This window comes from Phyllobates terribilis, unplaced genomic scaffold, assembly GCF_046119375.1.
Source record: "Phyllobates terribilis strain yellow unplaced genomic scaffold, ASM4611937v1 Scaffold_171__1_contigs__length_4068163, whole genome shotgun sequence".
NCBI lineage: Eukaryota > Metazoa > Chordata > Amphibia > Anura > Dendrobatidae > Phyllobates > Phyllobates terribilis.
This window is the reverse complement of record NW_027362931.1, coordinates 1,799,701-1,820,164: the sequence shown is the minus strand read 5'-3', so window position 1 is coordinate 1,820,164 and position 20,464 is coordinate 1,799,701. Positions and strand designations below refer to the sequence as shown.

The following is a 20,464-nucleotide window of genomic DNA, read 5'->3' as shown; positions in this document are numbered from 1 at the left end:
TATTTAATAGCTCACTGAACACAAGATCAATTTCTAAAATTTTGCCAACACTAAGTTGCATAGAACATTTTTTTTGTAATCAAAACATGAAAGTAAGGGTAATAATATAACTCTCATTAGAAAATCTTCAGTTTTACTCAAATTAGTTGATGCAAAAATGAGTACACCCCACATCAAAAGCTACTACATCTATTATTTTGTATGGCCTCCATAATTTTAAAGGACGGCATCAAGTTTTCTAGGCCTGGAATGAACAAGTTAGTGACAATACTATATCTATCTTTTATCTCTTTTTCGATAACGAGCTCTTAGAGCCTGGATGCTGGATGGAGCGATGACAACTTGTCTCTTCAGAATTCCCCATAGGTGTTTGGTTTGGTTCAGATCAGGAGACACTTGGCCACAGAATCACTGTCACCCTGTTCTTCAGAAATGCAACAGTGGCCTACCAAGGGAACAGAGTGATGGCAGCATCTTTTCTGTCACTACAGAGCAGAACATCTGTGAATTCAAGATCCCATCAATGAAATGTAGCTCCTCATGCAGCCGCACATAAGGACACGGCCACCACCAGGTCTCACTGTAGACACCATGCATTCTCATTGTATTCCTCACCTCTTCAATGTTATACAGTTTTGAAGCCATCAGTTCCAAAAAAAACCTTTATCTTGGTCTCATCACTCCAGAGTATAAAGTCCCAGGAGTCTTCATATGTTTCCACATGTGTCCTGGCAGATTGTAGGGCGGCTTTTTTGTGTATGGGATTTAGGAGAGGCTTTCTATGTGGACAACACCCATGTCTGCCATTCCTCTATAGAAAACATTGTCTGCTTTCAGCTCATCTCTCAATGCTTGGATGAAAAATCACAGTTGGGAAGGAATGGACGGGACAAAGAAAGTTACTGATAATCCAGCACTTGTTTTCCAGTGTGAATAAAACCAAAAACTTTTATTGAAAAATCCAAATTAAAATCATAGAAACATTAAAAAACAGATAGGAGCAAAACATCTCTGCGTTTCTACCTGGTATTTGTGTTCAGTTCTTCTTCATGACATAATAAATCACCAGTAACCGGCTTCTTATACACATAGAATCATAGAATGTAGAGTTGGAAGGGACCTCCTGGGTCATCTGGTCCAACCCCCTGCTCAAAGCAGGATTCACTAAATCATCTCAAACAGATGTCTGTCCAGCCTCTGTTTGAAGACGTCCATTGAAGGGGAACTCACCACCTCTCGTGGCAGCCTGTTCCACTCATTGATCACCCTCACTGTCAAAAAGTTTTTTCTAATACCTAATCTGTGTCTCCTCCCATTTAGTTTCATCCCATTGCTTCTAGTCTTTCCTTGTGCAAATGAGAATAAAGATGATCCTTCTACAATGTAACAGCCCTTGACATATTTGTAGACAGCTATTAAGTCTCCTCTCAGTCTTCTTTTTTGCAAGCTAAACATTCCTAAATCCTGCAACCGTTCCTCATAGGACATGGTTTGCAGACCAGTCACCATTCTGGTCGCTCTTCTCTGAACTTGCTCCAGTTTGTCTATGTCTTTTTTAAAATGTGGTGCCCAAAACTGTACACAGTATTCCAGATGAGGTCTGACCAAAGCGGAGTAAAGTCCGATAATGACTTCACGTGATCTAGACTGTATGCTTCTGTTAATACATCCCGGAATTGTATTTGCCTTTTTTGCTGCTGCATCACACTGTTGACTCATGTTCAGTCTATGATCTATTAGTATACCTAAGTCTTTTTCACATGTACTGTTGCTTAGCTCTATTCCTCCCATTCTGTATATGCTTTTTTCATTTTTATTGCCCAGATGTAGTACTTTGCATTTTTCCCTGTTAAAAACCATTCTGTTGGTTGCTGCCCACTGCTCCAGTTTATTTAGGTCTTTTTGAATCCTCTCTCTCTCTTCTCTAGTATTAGCTATCCCTCCTAGCTTTGTGTCATCAGCAAATTTAATCAGTTTACCCTCAATTCCTTCATCTAAATCATTGATAAAGATGTTGAACAATACAGGTCCCAGGACGGAGCCCTGTGGTACCCCACTTGAGACATTCATCCAGCTGGATGTGAAGCCATTTACAACCACCCTTTGAGTCCGATCACTAAGCCAGTTATGAATCCACCTAACAGTTGCCTGGTCCATTGCATACTTGGTCATTTTTTCAATAAGGATGGTGTGAGATACTTTGTCAAATGCTTTGCTGAAGTCAAGATATACTATATCTACAGCATTTCCCTGATCCACCCAGTCAGTGATTCTGTCATAGAAGGAAATTAAGTTAGTCTGACATGACTTGTTAGTTACAAACCCATGCTGACTCTGGTTAATCACTTCATTCTTATCCATGTACTTACCTACATGTTGTTTAATAATTTGTTCAAAGATCTTTCCTGGTATAGAAGTCAGACTCACCGGCCTATAGTTCCCTGGGTCCACCTTCTTCCCCTTTTTGAAGATAGGAACAACATTTGCTCTTCTCCAGTCTTCTGGGACTTCTCCTGTTCTCCAAGAATTTTCAAAGATTATGGAGAGTGGTTCTAAAATTTCTTCTACGATCTCCTTCAGTACTCTGGGGTGTAATTCATCTGGACCTGGAGACTTGAACTCATTTATGTTAGCTAAATATTCCCTCACAATCTTTCTGTTTACAGATAACTTGGATTCTTCTATTCCTTTAAAACGACAGTGAAGATCAGTTGATGATACATTTTCTTTCTGAGAGAAAACAGATGCAAAATAGGAATTAAAAAGTTCGGCCTTCTCAACATCCTCTCTTACCATTTCTCCATTTTCATCCTGTAAAAATCCTATAGCATCTTTGACTTTTCTTTTACTTTTGACATACCCCCAAAATCCTTTTTTGTTGCTTTTGACATCTCTTGCAAGCCTTAATTCATTGTCAGCTTTAGCTAACCTGATACGTGCCCTACAGGATCTGCAGACTGCATTATAATCTTCTTTAGATATGCCTCCCTCTTTCCATTTAATAAACATTTCTTTCTTTCTTTTTAGCATGTGTTTAAGTTCTGTGTTCATCCATCCTGGTTTCCTTAAATGCTTCCCATTCTTCCTACTTTTCGGGATTGTTAACGATTGTGCTTTGAGAATCTCAGTTTTAAAAATTTCCCATCCTTCCTGGACATTTTTGTCCTTAAGGACATCCAGCCATTGGATCCCTCCTATTCTCTTTCTGAGTCTCTTAAAATCTGCTTTTCTAAAATCTAACCTTGAAGTTTGAGTCTTCACATGTCTTCCTCCTCTAGTTATCGAAAATTCTATAATAGCATGATCGCTGCCTCCTAGGGTCCCAGCCACCTTTACCTCCTCAACCATTTCATCCCTGTTTATAAGGATTAGATCCAAAGTAGCAGATCCCCTTGTTTTCTCCCCTACCTTTTGGAAGATAAAGTTGTCAGCAAGAGAGGATAAGAATTTGCTTGACCTGTTAGTTTTACTTGAGAGAGATTCCCAACAAATGTCTGGATAGTTGAAATCTCCCATGACCACTACGTCATATTTTTTTGAGAACTTGGTCATTTGATACATAAAGAGTTCATCCATATCTTCAGCTTGCCCAGGTGGCCTGTAGTAAATGCCTACAATGGTGTCCTTTCCGTTGTTCTCTCCTTGTATTCTTACCCAAACAGTTTCCACAGAACTCCCAGTCTCTGAAGCTTCAATCTCTGTGCAGATATACGCTTTTCTAACATACAATGCGACACCTCCTCCTCGTTTATCAAGTCTGTTTCTTGCAAATAAGTTGTATCCTTTTAGCCTTTTATTCCAATCATGTGTATCGTCCCACCATGTTTCAGTGATTCCAATGACATCATATTTCTTTTCCTGCATTAGTAGTTCCAATTCTCCTTGTTTGTTGCCCATGCTTTGTGCATTTGTATAAAAACATTTTAGTTTGTGATTGGTTTCTCTTCCTCCCATATTTTTATTATTTAAATAGTTTTGTCTTTGTTCTTCCTTTCCACTTCCAGTAGCAGAGATCTCAATAGTATTTGTCAGCTGTATGGCTTTTTCTGGCCTTTTGCTTCCCTTCCCACATTGTTCTAGTTTAAAGCTCTCCTGATGAGTGTAGCAAGGCGACTTCCAAATACATGTTTTCCAGTCTTTGTAAGGTGCACCCCATCTCTAGCAAGTAGTCCATCGTATAGGTAATTCATTCCGTGATCCAGAAATCCAAATCCTTGTTGACGGCACCATCGACGTAGCCAGTTGTTCACCTGTAGAATCTTATTCCACCTCATTGTTCCATGGCCATCCACTGGGAGGATGGATGAGAAGACCACCTGCGCTCCCAATTCTTTCACTTTCTTGCCTAAGTCTTCAAAGTCACTGCAGATGGTTTCCAGGTCCTTTCTTGCGGTGTCATTTGTCCCCACATGTATTAGCAGGAATGGGTAGTGATCTGTAGGTCTGAAGAGTCTTGATATCCTGTCAGACACATCTTTAATTTTTGCTCCTGGAAGACAGCACATTTCTCTTGAGGTTATGTCTGGTCTGCAGATAGCGGCCTCTGTTCCTCTTAACAGGGAATCCCCCATGACCACCACTCTCCGTTTTTTCTTCACAACATTCTTCTTTCTCCATCCAGGAGGATTCTGAGGGCTTACAAGGTTATTCATTGCTGGCAAAGTCTTATCTTGCTGTATTTCTTCATGGTGCTCCTGCGTGAGAGCCTGGTACTGGTTCCTGAGCAGTATGGGTGCTGACTGCCTCTCGATCCTCCTGCTTCTGTGGGTCACATGCTTCCATTCCTCTGTTTCGTCAGGTGCAGTTCGAATTTCTTCTCTTTCTGAATCATGAAGAGATAATTCTGCTCTGTCTAAGAACTCTTCACCTTCCTTAATGATTTTCAAGGTAGTTAACCTCTCTTCTAGATTTCGCAACTTTTCCTCCAACAGGGACACAAGCTTGCATTTCTGGCATGTGAAGTCTGGCTTTTCCACTGGCAAGTCTGTGAACATGTAGCAGGATATGCAGCTCACCAAATGGCTCCTGGACTCTTCCATGTTCTTACTGTTAATGTTCTTAGTGTCTAATGCACAGCGGAGACCCCCAGCCCCAAATGGACATGTGCAAGTATGTCTACATTAACCCTATGGATGATCATATGTCCACAACAAAAAGCATCCGTGCAATAGAAGAATGAAGTGTCTGCATCTATAATGTGTATATTATGTATAATTACTATAAAAGAGGAAAAAACACAATTCAGTAAATGGATACAAGGTCTGAACGAAGATTCATATCACTGGAGAATCTGGAGTCCAATTCCAGAATCCACAAGGCTTCTCGGGGGTGTACTTTTTATACCAATCTCCCCCCTTAGCTGGTCTGGTGACATATTCAATACCCACAACTGTAAAGGGATTAATCCCTTTTGTGCTGTATGAGATGTTGTGATGCTTCAGATGTATTACGTGTTGTGGGGCCAAGAACGTCCCTAACGTGTCCCCCAATGCGGTGACGTAAGGGTCTGACCGTGCCCCCCACATATTGCAGCAGACAAGCTTCACATTGTATGGTGTCAATGACTTGTGGAGCTACAACTAATGAGATGTCGGATATTATAGGGTTTATTATGGTTAGTAGATGCAGACATTTTTGCTTTGTGCACAGACTTGCACAAACCACATTTATTTCTCCCACATTCAATGAAACCTTTGGTGTTTGTCCTCCACGTGTCAGTTGTCTTTCTTGTTGCTGGATCCTTGTCGGTGTATAACATAGGTAAATGTTTTCTGGTAATATTCACTATATTATAGGAATCTTCTCTGCAGCCAGTATTGAATGTAACTCTAGACTGATGGATGTTTCCTTCTTTGTGCGTTTTCGGTAATGTATGAAATATTGGACATTGTGGGTGATTTTCCTTTAATCGTTCTATTTGTTTGGCATTAAGTACAGCCGATACCAAACCCTCCTCCAAAAGACAATGTAAGGGGGTATTGTATGAATTAGTAGGATCTCCATCTAGAGTGCGGCATATATTAGTATCGTCATCCATGTTCATAACCTCCGGCTCATACAACCCACTATCCAGAGCTGTAATCGAGCCCCCTTTATCTGCAGCTCTAATGACTTTATTAGGGCTGTGCTCAGGGCCGTATCTGGCATTCATGCTGCCCTAGGCACTTTAAGTGGTCACGCCCCCTACTGGTAATTCATACTAAAAGTGCTCATACCCTTTAGGCCCCCTTCACACGTACCGGAGACACACACGTACACCCATTATAATCTATAGGCTGCGCACATGGTCACACGGACCGGACATGTCCGTTTTTTGCCGGCAGCTCAGACGTCAGTACGTCCTGTACACAGATGACATAAAGTGTGACATCCGCACACACGTCTGTGTGACACGTGCCGGAAGAGAGTGCAGAATAGAAATGACAGATATTTAGGTGTTAGATGTACAAAGATCGAGATAGATGATAGATATCTGTGAGATATATAATTAGTGCCCTGTGTGTGGAGTTTACTGTACTTGTGTTTAGCTAATAAATTAAAAAAGAGATGTGGAGTCCTCCCTATTTTTGATAACCAGCAAAGGTAAAGCAGACAGCTGTGAGCGGATATTATCAGGGTGGGAAGGTCCTCGGTTACTGGGCCCTTCCCAGCCTAAAAATACCAGCCCTCAGCCGCCTCAGAAATGGCGCACCAATTCAGGTGCTTTGCACGGCTCTTCACGATTGCCCTGGTGCGGTGGCAATCGGGGTAATGGTGGTTAGGGTTGATGACAGCTGTGATTTGTCAAAAACACAGCTGTCTTCAAGGCCTCAGGTTAGTAATGGAGGGGGAAAGGAAAGAGATCCCGGCACTCACCTGTAGTCAATCATTTATTCCACATCCACAAATCTGCAAAACGTTTCAGCTCCTCCAGAGCTTTTGTCAATTGTGGGCAATCACATAGAAATACAACATTTATATAGAAAAAAAACAAGGAAATGACATCACAATGAAATAATAAATGAAGAAAACTACAAACATTCATATAATCATATTAGTCTCATTATATAAAATATACACTGCTCAAAAAATAAAGGGAACACTTACACAACAGAATATAACTCCAAGTGAATCAAACTTCTGTGAAATCAAACTGTCCACTTAGGAAGCAACACTGATTGACAATCAATTTCACAGGCTGTTGTGCAAATGGAATAGACAATAGATGGAAATTATTGGCAATTATCAAGACACCCTCAATAAAGGAGTGGTTCTGCAGGTGGGGACCACAGACCATATCTCAGTACCAATGCTTTCTGGCTGATGTTTTGGTCAGTTTTGAATATTGGTTGTACTTTCACACTCGTGGTAGCATGAGACGGACTCTACAACCCACAGAAGTTGCTCAGGTAGTGCAGCTCATCCAGGATGGCACATCAATGCGAGCTGTGGCAAGAAGATTTGCTGTGTCTGTCAGCGTAGTGTCCAGAGGCTGGAGGCGGTACCAGGAGACAGGCCAGTACACCAGGAGATGTGGGGGGCCATAGGAGGGCAACAACCCAGCAGCAGGACCGCTACCTCCACCTTTGTGCAAGGAGGAACACTGCCAGAGCCCTGCAAAATGACCTCCAGAAGGCCACAAATGTGCATGTGGCTGCACAAACGGTTATAAACCGACTCCATGAGGGTGGTATGAGGGCCCGACGTCCACAGATGGGAGTTGTGCTCACACCCAACACCGTGCAGGGCGCTTGGCATTTGCCACAGAACACCAGGATTGGCAAAGTCGCCACTGGCGCCCTGTGCTCTTCACAGATGAAAGCAGGTTCACACTGCGCACATGTGACAGACGTGACAGAGTCTGGAAACGCCGTGGAGAGCGATCTGCTGCCTGCAACATCCTTCAGCATGACCGGTTTGGCAGTGGGTCAGTAATGGTGTGGGGTGGCATTTCTTTGGAGGGGCGCACAGCCCTCCATGTGCTCACCAGAGGTAGCCTGACTCCCATTAGGTACCAAGATGAGATCCTCAGACCCCTTGTAAGACCATATGCTGGTGTGGTTGGCCCTGGGTTCCTCCTAATGCAGGACAATGCCAGACCTCATGTGGCTGGAATGTGTCAGCAGTTCCTGCAAGATGAAGGCATTGAAGCTATGGACTGGCCGCCCGTTCCCCCAGACCTGAATCCGATTGAGCACATCTGGGACATCATGTCTCGCTCCATCCACCAACGTCACATTTCACTACAGACTGTCCAGGAGTTGGCGGATGCTATAGTCCAGGTCTGGGAGGAGATCCCACAAGAGACCATCCGCAACCTCATCAGGAGCATGCCCAGGCATTGTAGGGAGGTCATACAGGCACGTGGAGGCCACACACAATACTGAGCCTCATCAGGAGCATGCCCAGGCTTTGTATAGAGGTCATACAGGCACGTGGAGGCCACACACAATACTCAGCCTCATCAGGAGCATGCCCAGGCATTGTAGGGAGGTCATACAGGCACGTGGAGGCCACACACAATACTGAGCCTCATCAGGAGCATGCCCAGGCGTTGTAGGGAGGTCATACAGGAACGTGGAGGCCACACACAATACTCAGCCTCATCAGGAGCATGCCCAGGCGTTGTAGGGAGGTCATACAGGCACGTGGAGGCCACACACAATACTGAGCCTCATCAGGAGCATGCCCAGGCGTTGTAGGGAGGTCATACAGGAACGTGGAGGCCACACACAATACTGAGCCTCATCAGGAGCATGCCCAGGCGTTGTAGGGAGGTCATACAGGAACGTGGAGGCCACACACAATACTCAGCCTCATCAGGAGCATGCCCAGGCGTTGTAGGGAGGTCATACAGGCACGTGGAGGCCACACACAATACTGAACCTCATCAGGAGCATGCCCAGGCGTTGTAGGGAGGTCATACAGGAACGTGGAGGCCACACACAATACTGAGCCTCATTTTGACTTGTTTTAAGGACATTACATCAAAGTTGGATCAGCCTGTAATGTGTTTTTCCACTTTGTACAGAACAAAGTATTCAAAGTATATAGGCACTAACCGCTGCGTACCGGGTGCTCCCCACAACACCGTCCTTCCGGGTGCGGTGACTTCGTACGTTAGTCGTACATGTGCCCTTTTTTCCTCCTTTAGAGACAAACGCAGAACTTGCTGCTTATTTTAGTGTTTATACCGAGGCGGATGTTGAGATTTATCTCTATTTAAAGAAGAAGAAAGACACGGTAACCCGTCTTTTAATAGATCTGGTTCTCTCCTCTGAGTGATCCCAGAGGATCCTGTCCAGGAGGGAGGCCGTGTCCTCATGGTGACATCATGAGCTCTCAAAAATACAATCACTGGTAAATGGTCACCGTCCTTCCCCCAATCTCCATACAGTGAATTAGGAGAGGAAACCAATGGATAGAAATGTGGAGCTTTCTCCAGCTCCTCTGTGGTTCCATCCCTGGTGGAGACGAGACTTGGAGAAGTTGTTTTTTAGTACGGCTCCTCCATCTGACTGACGAGGGTCTTCTCTGTCCCTCTCCTCAGGGTCCTCATCCTCCGAGTGCAGAGCAGAGAGCATTAGGCTTTGGCCTCGCTGATTATCACTTCATACTTGAGGCCCACAATGTGCTGGGTCCTCGGTACCGGGGGTGAGGACCACAACAATGTAATTTATTCCCTGATACATAAACATAGAATTACCTTTTCTGAGAGACGAGTCTTATATATAGACAGATACACGGCAGGTCATGTATTCAGTCTGTGTGTCTCCACAGATGGATCCAGGAGGAGAAATCCACCAGAGAGATGTCCCCGTCCTCTGTATCCCCAGGACTGTCCAGAGGAGAATCACAACATCCCGGAGGATCATCAGGTAGATGACACTGAAGTCCCCACAACATCTGACCATAAAGTGATGGGACCTGAGCTCATCTTACAATGTTCTTTTTAGGGTGAAGATCTGATTGATATTAAGGTTGAGGTTATACATGGAGAGCAAGAGGCGACCGCAATATGGGCCGATCAGGGTGAGGAGGGGAGACTGTCATGTCGGTTCTGTGGTCATCTACTACAACTCCCATCATCTCATGATCACATGACACAATCTACAGTGGCATGTAAAAGTTTGGGCACCCCTGGTCAAAATTCCTGTTATTGTTGCACAGTTAAGCAAGTTGAAGATGAAATGATCTCTAAAAGACCTAAAGTTAAAGATGACACATTTCCTTTGTATTACCCTTGGACATTTGTGTGCTCAGATAACTTTGACCAATGATTCGGACCTTACTTAGCCTGTTAGGGTTAGGGCTCGTTCACTATGATCGTTAGGAAAGGCCAGCGTTATTAAAACACAGCCTACTCTAGCAATGTGCCAAAAAACAGCAGCCATGGCTTCTTCTAATCCGCTGTCTAGCACTCTGAAAATGGTGGAGGCCCACAAAGCAGGAGAAGGCTATGAGCAAAGCGTTTTCAAGTTGCCCTTTCCTCGGTTCAAAATGTAATAAAGAAATGGCAGTTAACAGAAACAGTGGAGGTCAAGATAAGGTCTGGAAGACCAAATTAATTTTCAGTAGGATTGCTAGAGAGGCAAATCAGAACCCCCGCCTGACTGCAAAAGACCTTCAGAAAGATTTAGCAGACTCTGGAGTTGTGGTACATTGTTGTACTCTTCAGAGACACCTGCACAAATATGGCCTTCATGGAAGAGTCATCAGAAGAAAACCTCTCCTGTGACCTCACCATGAAATTCAGCGTCAGAAGTATGCAAAAGTACATCTAAGAAGGTCTGATGCATTTTGGACACAAGTCTTGTGGACCGATGTGGTTAAAATAGAGCAATGATCAAAGTTGTGTGGAGAAAAAAGGGCACAGAATTTTAGGAAAAGAACATCTCGCCAACCATTAAGCATGGTGGTGGATCAATCCTGCTTTGGGGTTGTGTTGCAGCCAATGGCACAGGGAACGGGTAGAGGGAAGAATGGATTCCAAGAAATTTCAGCAAATTCTTGATGCAAACATAACATCATCTGCAAAAAAGCTGGAGGTGAAAAAAGGATGGCAAATGATAATGATACTAAACACACGTCAAAAGGCGCAAGCTGAAGGTTTTACAATGGCCCTCATAGTCCCCTGATTTGAACATCATTGAAAATCTGTGGCTAGACCTCAAAATAGCACAGGATGCAAGACGACCCAAGAATCTCACAGAACGGGAAGAATTCTCCAAAGAAGAATGATTGAAAATCCCTCAAACAAGAATTGAAAGACTATTGTCAGCTACAAAAAGCATTTACAAGCTGTGATACTTTCAAAAGGGGGCGCTACTAGGTGCTAACCTTGCCGGGTGCCAAAACTTTTGCATTTGCCCATTTTCCCTTATTGAATTTTTTTTTAAATGTAAAAGATGAAAATATATATAATTTATTATTTATTGTTTTGCCTAAAATACAAAGGAAATGTCATCTGTAACTTTAGGCCGTTTATTTCATCTTCAACTTAACTGTTCACAATAACAGTAATTTTGACCATTGGTGCCCAAACTTTTACATGTCACTGTATTCTGTCACTATGTGTTTCCTACAGATGGACTCATGGAAAGAAATCCACCAGAGAGATGTCCCCGTCCTCTGTATCCCCAGGACTGTCCAGAGGAGAATCACAACATCCCGGAGGATCATCAGGTAGACGGTGCTGAGCCCTGTACCGGATCTGTATATGGGGGGACATTTCTGATCGAGGTCATAGATGTCACAGATTTTGGTGGTTTCTTGTATTGTGCTGATTGTTACATCTGATATATCAGGAGGAAGATCCGACTAAGAATAAAGTGAAGGACGAGACAGAAGAAGAAGTGATGACGCCCCCTCGTCATCACTTCTTCTTCTGTCTCGTCCTTCACTTTATTCTTAGTCGGATCTTCCTCCTGATATATCAGATGTAACAATCAGCACAATACAAGAAACCACCAAAATCTGTGACATCTATGACCTCGATCAGCCGTGTGTGAGTGACGGGAAGGAGGAGATTCCGGTAGATGTTTCCACAGGTATGTAATAATGACCAGCGTGTGATGATGATGACTGACGTATGACGATGATGATTGGCATGTGACTATGATTAGCGGCGTGTGATGATGATGACTGGCGTATGATGATGATGATTGGCATGTGACTATGATTAGTGGCGTGTGATGATGATGACTGGCGTATGACGATGATGATTGGCATGTGACTATGATTAGCGGCGTGTGATGATGATGACTGGCGTATGACGATGATGATTGGCATGTGACTATGATTAGCGGCGTGTGATGATGATGACTGGCGTATGATGATGATGATTGGCATGTGACTATGATTAGTGGCGTGTGATGATGATGACTGGCGTATGACGATGATGATTGGCATGTGACTATGATTAGTGGCGTGTGATGATGATGACTGGCGTATGACGATGATGATTGGCATGTGACTATGATTAGCGGCGTGTGATGATGATGACCGGCGTGTGATGATGATGACTGGCGTATGATGATGATGATTGGCATGTGACTATGATTAGCGGCGTGTGATGATGATGACTGGCGTATGACGATGATGATTGGCATGTGACTATGATTAGTGACGTGTGATGATGATGATGACTGGCGTATGACGATGATGATTGGCATATGACTATGATTAGCGGTGTGTGATGATGATGACTGGCGTATGACGATGATGATTGGCATGTGACTATGATTAGTGGTGCCTGACGATGACCGGTGTGTGATATTGTATGAAGTCTCCGGTGCAGTGAAGCTTTATCCGCCGTCCACATCACAGCAGAAGCGTCCGGTGATGGCGCGGCTGCTCCTGTACAGAGTCCGGTTGCGCACCGATGAATAACTGGGCCGCATTCACACCTCTTAATGATTTAATAAGCACATTTTTAATTTTCCTAATTGTGTTTTTTAATATTACTTCCATCTTTTATTTTCATATTATTTTTACACAAGTCTCATGCTGCCATATAAATGACTGAGCTTGCGATTCGGACAGAACCCCGGGGGAAGATTCCGTATAATGAGGCGCTGTGGACGCCGTCTGGCCTATGATCCAGTGATGTCCATCTTTTTCAGCGTGCATAAAAGCGCAGTCGACCAGAGGCTAGACGGAGTCCAGTGTAACTCTGCTGCCTCATTATTGTGAATGGATCCCTCGGGGGTGTCATCTGAATCATGTATTTTGTAGATTTAGATGGAAACTCCGATGTACAGTGGGTACGGAAAGTATTCAGACCCCTTTACATTTTTCACTCTTTGTTTCATTGCAGCTATTCGGTAAGTTCTAAAAAGTTCATTTTTTTCTCATTAAAGTACACGCTGCACCCCATCTTGACTGAAAAAAAAACAGAAATGCAGACATTTTTGCAAATTTATTGAAAAAGAAAAACTGAAATATCACATGGTCATAATTATTCAGACCCTTTGCTCAGTATTGAGTAGAAGCACCCTTTTGAGCTAGTACAGCCATGAGTCTTCTTGGGAATGATGCAACAAGTTTTTCACACTTGGATTTGGGGGTCCTCTTCCATTCTTCCTTGCAGATCCTCTCCAGTTCCATCAGGTTGGATGGTGAACGTTGGTGGACAGACATTTTCAGGTCTCTCCAGAGATGCTCAATTGGGTTTAGGTCACGGCTCTGGCTGGGCCAGTCAAGAATGGCCACAGAGTTGTTCTGAAGCCACTCCTTTGTCATTTTAGCTGTGTGCTTATGGTCACTGTCTTGTTGGAAGGTGAACCTTCGGCCAAGTCTGAGATCCAGAGCACTCTAGAAGAGGTTTTCATCCAGGATATCTCTGTACTTGGCTGCATTCATGTTTCCTTCAATTGCAACCAGTCATCCTGTCCCTGCAGCTGAAAAATACCCCCATAGCATGATGCTGCCTCCACCATGTTTCACTGTAGGGATTGTATTGGGCAGGTCAAGAGCAGTGCCTGGTTTTCTCCACACATACCGCTTAGAATTATCACCAAAAAGTTCTATCTTTGTCTCATGAGACCAGAGAATCTTATTTCTCATAGTCTGGGAGTCCTTCATGTGTTTTGAGCAAACTCTATGCAGGCTTTCATATGTCTTGCACTGAAGAGAGGCTTCCATCTGGCCACTCTGCGATAAAGGCCCGACTGGTGTCAGGCTGCAGTGATCGTTGACTTTGTGGAACTTTCTCCCATCTCCCTACTGCATCTCTGGAGCTCAGCCACAGTGATCTTGGGGTTTTTCTTTACCTCTCCTACCAAGGCTCTTCTCCCACGATTGCTCAGTTTGGCTGGACGGCCAGGTCTAGGAAGACTTCTGGTGGTCCCAAACTTCTTCCATTTAAGGATTATGAAGGCCATTGTGCTCTTAGGAACCTTGAGTAATGCAGAAATACTTTTGGAACCTTGGCCAGATCTGTGCCTTGCCACAATTCTGTCTCTGAGCTCCTTGGGCTGTTCCTTTGAGCTCATGATTCTCATTTGGTCTGACATGCACTGTGAGCTGTAAGGTCTTATATAGACAGGTGTGTGCCTTTCCAAATCAAGTCCTATCAGTTTAATTAAACACAGCTGGACTCCAATGAAGGAGTAGAACCATCTCAAGGAGAATCACAAGGAAATGGACAGCATGTGACTTAAATATGAGTGTCTGAGGAAAGGGTCTGAATACTTATGACCATGTGACATTTCAGTTTTTCTTTTTTAATAAATTTGCAAAATTGTCTGCATTTCTGCTTTTTTTCAATCAAGATGGGGTGCAGAGTGGACTTTAATGAGAAAAATAAATGAACTTTTTAGAATTTACAAAATGGCTGCAATGAAACAAAGAGTAAAAAATGTAAAGGGGTCTGAATACTTCCCGTACCCACTGTAAGTGTTCAGCGTACAGCAGAGGATAAATATGCTCCAAAATGTTCTGTACCCCAAAATGCCACCATTAAGAGCTTCTACTCAACCCACAAAAAACAAGTCCCCACTCAGGTTCATCATCTGTAAACAGTAATATAGGGGGTGTACATATCACTGGTAGCACAAAGGCTCTGGAAAAGTGACTTGGCTCCCACTTAAAGAAATCCAGTGACATCTGCGCTCCCAAATCCAAATGCCCCCTCCTCCTGGGCCCCACCGTGTGCAGTTAGCATCCACATGTTTGGCATTACTGTAGCGAGGAGAGACAATTTATTTCTCCAGAAAGCACTAGCTGGGAATCATGTACTGGGCGCTACAACGTAAGGGCACTGCAATATACCGGACACTACAATGTACTGACCACTATAAGGGAATATTTGCATTTTCACTTCACAACATCCATTACTGCTCGTTTCTGGAAAGCACCCATGGAGTCAAATTCATCACTACACCTGTAGATACATTTCCATAGGGGTGTAATTTCCAAACTGGTGTCACTTGAGGGGGGATTCTGCTCTTCTGCCACTTCGGGGCTCTGTATATGGAGTCTGCAAACTGTTCTACTAAAGTTTGTTCTCCAAGAGTCAAATAGCGCTCCTTCCCTCCCGAGTCTCACCATGTGGCTAAGCAGTACAGTACAGCCACATATGGGGTATTGCCCCGTTCAGCAGAAATTGTATAAAGTTATGTGGTCATTTTTACCCATTTTCCCTTGTGAAAATGTAAAATCTGGGGATAAAATAACATAGTGGTAAAAATGTAATTTTTTTTTTTTCACCGTTCAATTGTATAATATTTTGTGAATCACAATTACCTTGCATTCATTGGGAAAGTGCGCGGTGGATGCTGGGTGTGACGCGCGGGGAAACCCCACCCACAGCCCGGCGTCCACCGCGGGGATCGCATCACCGAGTCACGCCTCACTTGACGTGACATCAGGGGAAGCAAGAGCCGGCTGAGGCCGGGGGTCGCGTGATGCCGGTGAGTGGCCAGCGATAGCGCCGCTCACAGCCAATAAAGACAAAGCTAGGTAATTAGAAAAAATCTTCTCTCAACGGGTTAATTACATTGGGGGCATTTTTAATAGTAGTGGACATCTTCTTTAATTACGTGGACACTTTTCTATACTAAGGGCAAGATATGAAGCTTGAGAGAGTGAAATGGCACTGGAGGTACATTAAGGGAACCTGTCATCAGTAATTACCACTTAAAGAACTATTTGCTGTCTAATCTCTGCCACCCCTGACTTGTGCCAATGTCACCAGTTTATAAGTGTCATTCACTTTACCCGTCATTGTGTTAATGTTATGGCATGTAGTTGTCCTCCTTATTACCGGTACTTTCACTGACGAGGGTCTTCATTGTGAGATCCAGAAAATACATTCAGAAATCTCTTTTGTGTTGAAGAAAAAACTCACATCTAATTTATCTTTCATCCTGATAGGAAATCCTTGTGAGAATAACGGTTCATCACTAAACTGTAAAAAAGAAGATATCATGAAGCACTCTAATGGAGGAAACCTCATCACCCTTCCTGCACCTCCTGGACTTCACAGCACTTCACTTTCTTATAATCCTCCTAATCATGAGGAATCATCTCCTGAGCAATCTCACATTATTACCAAAAGTCCAGGTGGCAAAGTGGATTCAAGATTTCAGTGTGACAAGAAATTTACAAAAAGCTCAGATTTTTTAACACACAGAAAACACAAAGGTAAAAAGCCATACTCATGTTCAGAATGTGGGAAATTCTTTACATATAAATCACAATTTGTTATACATGAGAGAATTCATACAGGAGAGAAGCCATTTTCATGTTCGGAATGTGGGAAGTCCTTTAAACATAAAGGGGATCTTATTACACATCAGAGAATTCATACAAGAGAGAAACCATATTCATGTTCGGAATGTGGGAAATGTTTTGGAAGTAAATCAGAGCTTGTTAAACATCAAAGAATTCACACAGGAGAAAAGCCATTTTCATGTTCGGAATGTGGGAAGTCCTTCAAACAGAAAGGGGATCTTATTAGACATCAGAGAATTCATACAAGAGAGAAGACATTTTCATGTTCGGAATGTGGGAAATGTTTTGGAAGTAAATCAGACCTTGTTAAACATCAAAGAATTCACACAGGAGAAAAGCCATTTTCATGTTCAGAATGTGGGAAGTCCTTCAAACAGAAAGGGGATCTTATTAGACATCAGAGAATTCACACAGGAAAAAAGCCGTATTCATGTTCAAAATGTGGAAAGTCCTTCACAGGTAAAGGAAGTCTTATTAGACATGAGAGAATTCACACAGGAGAGAAGCCATATTCATGTTCAGAATGTGGGAAATGCTTTACAGATAAAAGGGCTCTTATTAGACATCAGAAAACTCACACAGGAAAGAAGCCATATTCCTGTTCAGAATGTGGGAAATGCTTTACATTTCAAGGGAGTCTTATTACACATCAGAAAATTCACACAGGAGAGAAGCCATATTCATGTTCAGAATGTGGGAAGTCCTTTACAGATAAAGGGAATCTTATTCCACATCAGCGAATTCACACAGGAGAGAAGCCATATTCATGTTCAGAATGTGGGAAGTGTTTTAGTTATAAATCAGATCTTGTTAAACATCACAGAATTCACACAGGAGAAAAGCCATATTCATGTCCAGAATGTGGGAAATGCTTTACAGAGAAATCAACACTTGTGATACACGAGAAAATTCACACAGGAGAGCAGCCGTATTCATGTTCAGAATGCGGGAAATCTTTTATGCTTAAATCAAATCTTTCTGCTCATAAGAGAATTCATACAGGAGAAAAGCCATTTTTTTGTTCAGAATGTGGGAAATGTTTCAAAAGTAAATCAGAGCTTGTTATACATCAAAGAATTCACACCGGGGAGAAACCGTTTTCATGTTTACAATGTGGAAAATGCTTTACAGCTAAATCAGATCTTGTTAGACATCAGAGAACTCACACAGGAGAAAAGCCGTATTCATGTTCAGAATGTGGGAAATGCTTTACAGATAAAAGGAGTCTTATTCCACATCAGCGAATTCACACAGGAGAGAAGCCATATTCGTGTTCAGAATGTGGGAAATGCTTTACAAATAAAGGGAATCTTATTAGACATCAGAGAAATCACACAGGAGAAAAAAACATTTTCATGTTCACTATGTGAGAAGTCCTTCAGAAATAAAGGGCATCTTAGTAGACATCAGAGCATTCATACTGGAAAGTCACCATATTCATGCTCAGAATGTGGGAAGTGTTTTAGTTATAAATCAGATCTTGTTAAACATCACAGAATTCACACAGGAGAAAATCCGTATTTATGTTCATTCTGTGAGAAATGCTTTCCAAAAAAAATGTATCTTGTGCAGCATGAGAGAAGTCACACAGGAGAGAAGCCGTATTCATGTTCAGAATGTGGGAAATCTTTTATACATAAATCACACCTTGTAAAACATGAGAGAAGTCATACGGGAAAGAAAGTGTAATTATGTTCACTGTGTTTTATAAAGTTTAATAAACATTGTTCAGCATAAATGAGTACACCCCCTTTGATGAGTAAGATTTTATTTAATAGCTCACTGAACACAAGATCAGTTTCTACAATTTTGCCAACACTGAATTTCATAGAACATTTTTTTGTAATCAAAACATGAAAGTAAGGGTAATAATATAACTCTCATTAGAAAATCTTCAGTTTTACTCAAATTAGTTGATGCAAAAATGAGTACACCCCACATCAAAAGCTACTACATCTATTATTTTGTATGGCCTCCATAATTTTAAAGGACGGCATCAAGTTTTCTAGGCCTGGAATGAACAAGTTAGTGACAATACTATATCTATCTTTTTTCTCTCTTTCGATAACGAGCTCTTAGAGCCTGGATGCCGGATGGAGCGATGACAACTTGTCTCTTCAGAATCCCCCATAGGTGTTTGGTTGGGTTCAGATCAGGAGACACTTGGCCACTGAATCACTGTCACCCTGTTCTTCAGAAATGTAACAGTGGCCTACCAAGGGAACAGAGTGATGGCAGCATCTTTTCTGTCACTACAGAGCAGAACATCTGTGAATTCATGATGTCATCAATGACCTGTAGCTCCTCATGCAGCCGCACATAAGGACACGGCCACCACCAGGTCTCACTGTAGACCCCATGCATTCTCATTGTATTCCTCACCTCTTCAATGTCATACAGATTTGAAGCCATCAGTTCCAAAAAAACCTTTATCTTGGTCTCATCACTCCAGAGTATAAAGTCCCAGGAGTCTTCATATGTTTCCGCATGTGTCCTGGCAGATTGTAGGGCGGCTTTTTTGTGTATGGGATTTAGGAGAGGCTTTCTATGTGGACAACACCCATGTCTGCCATTCCTCTATAGAAAACATTGTCTGCTTTCAGCTCATCTCTCAATGCTTGGATGAGAAATCACAGTTGGGAAGGAATGGACGGGACAAAGAAAGTTACTGATAATCCAGCACTTGTTTTCCCGTGTGAATAAAACCAAAAACTTTTATTGAAAAATCCAAATTAAAATCATAGAAACATTAAAAAACAGGAGCAAAACATCTCTGCGTTTCTACCTGGTATTTGTGTTCAGTTCTTCTTCATGACATAATAAATCACCAGTAACCGGCTTCTTATACACATCATAGGGTCTAATGCACAGCGGAGACCCCCAGCCCCAAATGGACATGTGCAAGTATGTCTACATTACCCCTATGGATGATCATATGTCCACAACAAAAAGCATCCGTGCAATAGAAGAATGAAGTGTCTGCATCTATAATGTGTATATTATGTATAATTACTATAAAAGAGGAAAAAACACAATTCAGTAAATGGATACAAGGTCTGAACGAAGCTTCATATCACTGGGTAATCTGGGGTCCAATTCCAGAATCCACAAGGCTTCTCTGGGGTGTACTTTTTATACCAATCTCCCCCCTTAGCTGGTCTGGTGACATATTCAATACCCACAACTGTAAAGTGATTAATCCCTATTGTGTTGTATGAGATGTTGTGATGCTGCAGATGTATTACGTGTTGTGGGGCCAAGAACGTCCCTAACGTGTCCCCCAATGCGGTGACGTAAGGGTCTGACCGTGCCCCCCACATATTGCAGCAGACAAGCTTCACATTGTATGGTGTCAATGACGTGTGGAGCTACAACTAATGAGATGTCGGATATTATAGGGTTTATTATGGTTAGTAGATGCAGACATTTTTGCTTTGTGCACAGACTTGCACAAACCACATTTATTTCTCCCACATTCAATGAAACCTTTGGTGTTTGTCCTCCACGTGTCAGTTGTCTTTCTTGTTGCTGGATCCTTGTCGGTGTATAACATAGGTAAATGTTTTCTGGTAATATTCACTATATTATAGGAATCTTCTCTGCAGCCAGTATTGAATGTAACTCTAGACTGATGGATGTTTCCTTCTTTGTGCGTTTTCGGTAATGTATGAAATATTGGACATTGTGGGTGATTTTCCTTTAATCGTTCTATTTGTTTGGCATTAAGTACAGCCGATACCAAACCCTC

At 42.6% G+C, this 20,464-nt stretch overlaps 1 pseudogene; it reads left to right on the top strand.

Annotated features, from left to right (window-relative positions):
• The window catches only part of LOC141212356 (uncharacterized), a 186,917-nt pseudogene that overhangs the window by 18,750 nt on the left and 147,703 nt on the right, over positions 1–20,464 (top strand).